The sequence below is a fragment of the Petaurus breviceps genome, unplaced genomic scaffold, assembly GCF_028583685.1.
Source record: "Petaurus breviceps papuanus isolate PSGF00001 unplaced genomic scaffold, PetGlider_PUasm1.0 189, whole genome shotgun sequence".
Classification (NCBI taxonomy): Eukaryota; Metazoa; Chordata; class Mammalia; order Diprotodontia; family Petauridae; genus Petaurus; species Petaurus breviceps.
In genome coordinates this window covers 44788267-44795642 of record NW_027185809.1, presented here as the reverse complement: position 1 = coordinate 44795642, position 7376 = coordinate 44788267, and the positions used below count along the sequence as shown (strand labels likewise).

The 7376-nt window shown below is 37.6% G+C and overlaps 1 pseudogene; it reads right to left on the bottom strand.

Annotated features, from left to right (window-relative positions):
• Nucleotides 1-1559: 1559 nt before the first annotated feature.
• On the bottom strand, nt 1560-5008 carry LOC138163955 (serine/arginine-rich splicing factor 9 pseudogene; annotated as a pseudogene).
• Nucleotides 5009-7376: the final 2368 nt, after the last annotated feature.

Sequence of the window (7376 nt, the reverse complement as noted above, 5' to 3'; positions counted from 1 at the left end):
TTACACATGCATTTATTTGTATCTATATTTGCATTTCTCATTTGAAATGTCCTTATGCCCTCTTTACACTATTTCCTCTTGTTAATGATTTTGTATGCAGTCACGTGTTTCATTTACTGAGGAATTGAATATCTCAATCAGGCAACACATGACATTTACTTTCCTTCTTCCAACTTAAAATTTGGGGAAAAAACAAACAAACCTTGCTTGTTAGAACTTCCAGTGGGGAATTTCGTGTGTAAGGGAGGTGGAAGTCTTAGTATAATCATTCAGTATCTGAAGTGTTGATAATATAGGTTTTAAGATTTGTGCATTTCATACTTTTTTGATTTTCCTGGTCAAGTCACTTGACATCTTAATGTCTCAGGCAACTCTAACACTATGAGTTACAGAGATTTTGGTATTCACTGGTAGAGAAAGTTTTTCAACTTTGATTTGTCAATGGAATCATAGTTCTGAATCTTTCATGTTATCCTCTTTCTATCTTTTACTACCCTTCCATGCAATATGTCAATTTGATTCATTTGTGTGGAAAATTAGGGTGATATGCGACATAAAAAACAATGATATCATGATCATTTAGTGCTCAATTAGAAAAACCCAATAAATAGAGATAGTGATGGTACTGTTGAATGGATGAGGGATTTGGAATCAGAGTCATGATTCTAATATTAGCACCATTACTTGCTATGTGTGTGACCTGGAGAAGTCATTTAATCTTAGATTTTACTTTTCTAAACTATGCAATGAGAGGTTAGATGATATAGCCTGAAAAGTCTCATTCAATTCTAAATTTGCAATCTTATTATTAGAAATTTATTGTGTGAAAACCCAGAGATCTGAAAATGCAAAGATAATGAAAATGACACCACAGTCCCTCAAGCAGATGATGTTGTACTGTAATGTTAGGTGATATAGTTATTTTCTCAATTCACTTGGCTAATCCTGTCTTTGAGATTGCTGAAAATGACTTAGCTACCGGAATACTGTTGGTTTTAGTGATGCAATAAAAGATTTTTAAAAGCCACATTCGTAGATCTCAGTAATGTGTAGATTTGAGGGGTTTTTCACTTTTTTTCAGATCTGAGGTATGTAGTATCACTATTTAAATATAATTTAACAAATTACTGTGTATAGTTGATTAAACAATCAATTATCATCTAAGTATCTACGATGTGCCAGATATTATGCTAAGTTCTAGGAATATTAAAAGACAATTCTTTTTTTAATTATTAGACTTTAGAAATATATTTGTAAACAGAATGGGCTGATTCCTATATATACTGTCTATGCAGAGAGACCCACCATTGCACAGCACTGATTTTTCTCCTTAATTGGGGAAGGAAGGGGAAACATGCAACTTGCTTCTAAACCAAAATCACAATTTCAGCAGTTTAAAATATCTCACTGTCAATATGGTACTGGTAGAAACTGTATGTATGTAGTGGTACTGTATGTAATTCTTCCTTTAAAAAAAAAAGTCAATGTTCAACGTAGATTCCGAGCAGAGAGCAACTCAGTTCACACTAAAAATAACAACAACAAAAACATAATTGGCTTCAGTATGGTGCAAAGGAAGAGGTGTGGTATGGGGAGCTCCTGCTTTGGTATGGAGAATAACGACCTCTTGACCGTGACCTGAACATGGATTAGCCATAGCTGGTGTTTCTTTCTGGATAAACTCTGCTATAGGAAGTTTCACCCTCATGAGAACGGAATGTGGAGTCTTCCAGTCTTCATAGGGCTTATTCATCATCTTCCTTGCGGAGGAACTCCATGCCATCTTTCTATATACTTGCATAACACATACCCCCAACTTCTCAAATGTGATCCTTCAAGTCCTGCCAGCTGCCTGAGGGAGGAAGGCCTGAGACAAGAACCCAAAATTAAGATCTTCTTGACGATGATCCAGTCCTGCCATGCGGCCCTCCACCCCCAGGATTCCTGGGTAACTCCACATGAAGCCAGCATTGGCCATAATCATAACCATTCCTTCCATAAATAGCATATTCTGCATCCCTGGGATCCTCGAAGCACAAGAAGGCAAAGGGCTTCAGGCCCCAGCGGTTCTTGAGCTCGACGTCCAGGATGCCGCCGTACTTGTAGAATACGTCCTCCAGGTCTTTCTCCTTCATGTCCGCTGGGAGGTTCCCTATGTAGATCCTGCTGTCCTTGTAATTGCCTGGGTCATCATTCTCCCCGCAGTCCATTATCCCCGACATCCCCTCAGCAGCTTCCTGCAGCCCAGGCCACTCTCTCACAAAAGACAATTCTTGCACTCAATGAGCTTGCAGTCTAATAAGGGAGGCAACAGACAAAAAAAGTATATACAAAACAAACTACATAAAGGGTAAATAGGAAATAATTAACAGAAGGAAAATGTCCTGTAGAAGGTTGGATTTTAATTGAGACTTAAAGGAAGTCAAGGATGTCAAAAGTCATAGTAGAGGCTGGAGGAATATTAGAGAAAGTGATCAATAAATGATAACTCCCAACCTGTGAGACTAAAACAATGGGAAGATTGCATTACTTTATATGATAGCAAGGAAGTTTAGGTGGGAGGCTATGGGGAAAAGATAATAAGAGTATTGTGGAGTGAAGAATAGGTTTGGAAGAGTTGTGAATAGTGGGATAGTGAGTTATTAAGGGAGGCATATTAGAATTGTCTAGCAGCAGTGAGGGCCCAGTTAAGGCTATGTTACAGAAATATGAAGTGGACCCAGTCAATGAACCCATTGCATAATTTTCTCTGTCTTCATTCAACTGCCTGTTTGTAGGAGTGAAGGCACTGAATGATGAGAGTAATCCAAGGGTAAGGTGTGGCTGTACATGATTTGCCATAAAATAAGGGATTAGGGACTCAAGGGAGGAGGGCAGTGTAGATTTGAGTTGCTTCCACCAAGGGGTCAAGACAAGATAAGAAAATAAGGTGATTAGTGCTGAAGAGAAAATTGAAAGTTTTAAAGGACTAGAGGTCATAGTGTGGATTATGATTAGGAGGGTTTTATATAAGAGAGGGCAGAGGGAGAAATGAGAGGCCAATAGATTGTGGTTGGATATGATTTACAGAATTCCTAAATATAGAAGTGATACATTTATTATTGATGGCAATATTTATGATATTACTATCTTTATGAATGGCTAAAGTGAGGTAGAAAAGTATCTCATGGGAGGTGAACAGATTGAAGGACTGAGTAGTTAGGGTATTTGAAGTAGAATCAATATGTATGTTGAGGACTCCTAGTATGAGTGTAGGAGTAGGTGAAGAGAGAAAAATATTATGGGCCAGGTATCGAACTCATTGAGAAAGGAAGAGGTATGACCTCGAGGTAGGAAACAGCTACCAGGATTTTGTTTGGGTGGTAGATATGAATAGCATTAATATCAAAGGAAGAGAGATTATTGTGTAATAGAGAGGGAACCTAGAAGTGGTAATGGGGATCAGAGAGTATTCTAACTCTCTCATCTCAATCAGTGATGTGAGGAGAAGGAATGAAAGAGTAGCTGGTATTTGGCAAGTGGCATCAGAAAAGCACCAGGTTTCAGTAATAGCTAGTAGACAGAAAGAGTGGGAGATGAAGATTTAAGACGAGGGGAAGTTTCTTACTTAAGGAATAGGTATACCAGATGGCAGAGTGGAAGGATTGTGCCAAATGGGGTTGAATCTTGGAAGTGGGAGATTTGAGGGAAATAGGAATGAGGAAGCAGGTAGTATGGAGTATGGAATGGGGTTTGGATCTACAGGAATTCAAAGTCACTGAATGCATTATTTTATCCTGTAAATGCCACTTATTAAAGATATTCCCCCCCATTCCCTCTTCTCTACTCCCATTTGCACCTTACTCACTTAAAGTCTTGTCATCTCTTGTCTGAAATAAGACAATTCTTTCCTACAATATCTCTAGTACCTTCATCTCTTCTGTCCAATCTGTTAGTGATACATTTATTTCCAGTAGTGTGATGGAGATAGCTCAGCTTTCAAGAGAGAAATTTTTTTTAAATTTCAGTCTGAGTATTTTCACTTTGGCAACCAAGAAATGCTATAAATCATTTAGAAATATCCAAAAATATGTCTATGTATTTACCGAATTAAATTCAATGCAGCCAAAATTCCTGTCACTACAAATTTGTTCACAGCTGTAAGGTACTTTTTTGGCAAAGAAGTTGATGATGCCAATTTTTATCTCAGAAACAGGGTATCAGTGAAGAGACTGAAATTTGTAGTCACTTCAGTATTCAATTTTTGTTTCTTGGTTTCAGATGCTTTCTTTTTACTGATGTCCTTTTTTCTTTTTCTCTGGTGCTTCTTTTGTGGACACTTCCTCTTCATCTTCCTCCTCCTCCACTTCATCTTTCTTCTCATCTTTCCCATCTTCCTCTCATTCCTTGACTTTGACAGTTTTCCCAGTGGAAGCTTTCACAAGAATTTCACGGACTTCCTTTGGCCAGTGTGGTACTCCTAACTTCTTCTTCAGTCATCCTCATCTTCTTAATTTATATTACTATTATTTCCCTATTCATTCTATTTTTCCCTCTGGTTTGAGAGTGTCAGGGTCATTGTCTTTAATAATTTGTTGAAAGGTGATGTCTAGGCTCTTTTTTAATCATGGCTTTCATGTAGTCCAATAATTTCTAAACATCTCTCCTGGATATATTTTCCAGATCAGTTGTGGTTTTGGTGATGTTTTCTTTTGCTTTTACTGATATAATATTTCAAATTTTATTCTGTTTTCTTGTTTTTCATCCTGGTGTTTTTGTTTTAAGTTTTTTGGATTTCTCATCAAGGCATTAAATTCCATTTGCTCCATTCTAATGTATATTTTTTAAACAAATGTTCATTAACTTTTAGTTTACATAATTCATTTTTGCAAGATTTTGAGATACACATTTTCTCCCTGTTTTTCCCCTACACACCACCCCAAAATAGTGATCCCACTGGATATCCCCTCCTCCAATCTGCTCTCTCCCATAACTTCTCCATACCCCATCGGACATCCCAGTAGGACATGATGGATCTCTATGACCAAGTACCTGTGTCTTAGTTACAGTTACATGCAAAATACTATTAATACTAGTACACATATGTATATATTTATATATATATTTACATTTATTTTAAACATTTAATTTTAAAACATTGAATTCCAGATCCATTCCCTTTCTCCCTTGTCACCCACCCTTACTGTGTAAATAAGCAATTCAGTATAGGGTGTACCTGTGTAGCTACCCAAAATATTTCCATAGTGCATATATTGTAAAAGACTGACTATATTTCCCTCCCTCCTATCCCATCTCCCACTTGTTCTAGTCTCTAATTTGATCCTGTAATTTTTCTAAAGTGGGTGCTTCCAACTTCCTTCCCCCAAGCCTTTCTTCCCTTCCTTCATCACCCTTTTCATTCCCTTCTCCCCTACTGTCTTATAGAGTGACATATTCTCTTTAGTGTGTATGTCATTCCCTCCCTAAACCAAATTAAATGAGAATAGAGCCTTCCTGTTCATCCCCTCCATTTTAGCCATTTTCCCTTGCCTCTTCTATATGAGATAGTTTACCCCATTCTGTCTCTCCCCATCTCCTCTCATTATATTCCTCTCTCACCTTTCAATTTCACCTTTTTAGTATCATCTCTTCCTATTAAATTGGTCCTGTGACCTCTATCTATGTATACCTGTAAGAATAAATACACACACTCACATATGTATATGTATGCCCATTTATGTTCCTTTATAGAGACATATATGTATATACATACACATATACATACATGCATATACATACACATATATGCATATATATGTATATGTATACTCACATTTCTATTCCCTTCAACTATTCTCGTCCTGAGAAAAGTTTCATTAGTTACAATTATCATTTTTACTTGTAAGGATGTAAATATTTCAACTTTGATAAGTTCCTTATGATTTTTTCCCCTGTTTACCTTCTCATGCTTCTCTTGCTTCTTGTATCAGAATGTCAAATTTTCTATTCAACTTTGGTTTTTTTCATCAAGAATACTTGAACATCCTCTATTCCCTGAATGACCATATTTTTCCTTGAAACATGATACTAAGTTTTGCTGGGTAGGTGATTCTAGATTTTAATCCCAGATCCTTTGACCTCCAGAATATCATATTCCAAGCTCTTTGATCCCTCAATGTGGAAACTGCAAGTTCCTGTGTTATCCTGATAGTATTTCAACAATACTCAAATTGTTCCTTCCTGGCTGCTTGTAATATTTTCTCTTTGATCTGGGAATTCCTCAAATTGGCTAGAATATTCCTAGGAGTTTTCTTTTTGGGATCTTTTTCAGGAGGTCATCAGTGCATTCTTTGAACATCTATTTTGCCCTCTGGTCCTAAAACATAAGGGTGATTTTTCTTGACAATTTCTTGAAGGATGATTTCTAGGTTCTTTTTTTATCATGACTTTCAGGTAGTCCAATAATTTTTAAAATATATCTCCTGGATCTATTTTCCAGGTCAGTGGTTTTCCCAAAGAGATATTTCACATTGCGTTCTGCTTTTTCATTTGTTTTTATTTGTTTAATTGTATCTTGATTTCTCATAATGTCACTAGATTCCATTTGCTCCAATCTAATTCTTAAGGAATGATTCTCTTCAGTGACTTTTGAAATTCTTTTGCCATCTGGCAAATTCAGCTTTTTAAGGCATTCTTCTCCTCATTTCCTCTTTGAGCCTCTTTTGCCATTTTAGTTAGTCTGTTTTTTAAGGTGTCATTTTATTCAGTCAGTTTGTTGACTCTCAATTCATAATTTTCTTGCATCCAGATCCAAGCAGGTTAAAGAAAGAGAGATAACCCCTCAGACTGGTTGCTTTGTCCCCCTACAGTCTGCAGGCCAGGAGCTGAAGCTGCCACGTGCCTGTGGCTGCACAGGTGCTTCTCACCTGGGGACAAAAGCCAGACCACATTCCCAACTCCTGTATCCCAAATTCCACACTGCACTGACCTCTCCTTTTGTCCTTGGCATCTATGCATTGATAATTCTTGAAGCCACCACAGCTATTGATTATCTGAAGTTCCTCCAGCTGGCAGCTGTTCTGACACACCCTGAGACTAAAACCTTCTTGTCTTTGCTGGGCTGAGCTGGGCTCCCAGAACACTGCTCTAGACACTTCCTGCCAGCCTGCTGGGCTCTCCTCACCAGGACATTAGCTTCTCTGTGTCATTTTGTGGGTTCTGTAGCTCCAAAGTTTTTTCAGACTCATCTTTTATAGGAATCGGAGGAGCTGGAAGTCAGAGCCCCACGGAAGTCCTGTTTCTACATCACGATCTTGACTATGCCCCATCCATTCTTATTTTTAAAGAAGTATTTTCTTTAGCGAGTTTTGACTTCCTTTTCCATTCGGCCAATTCTA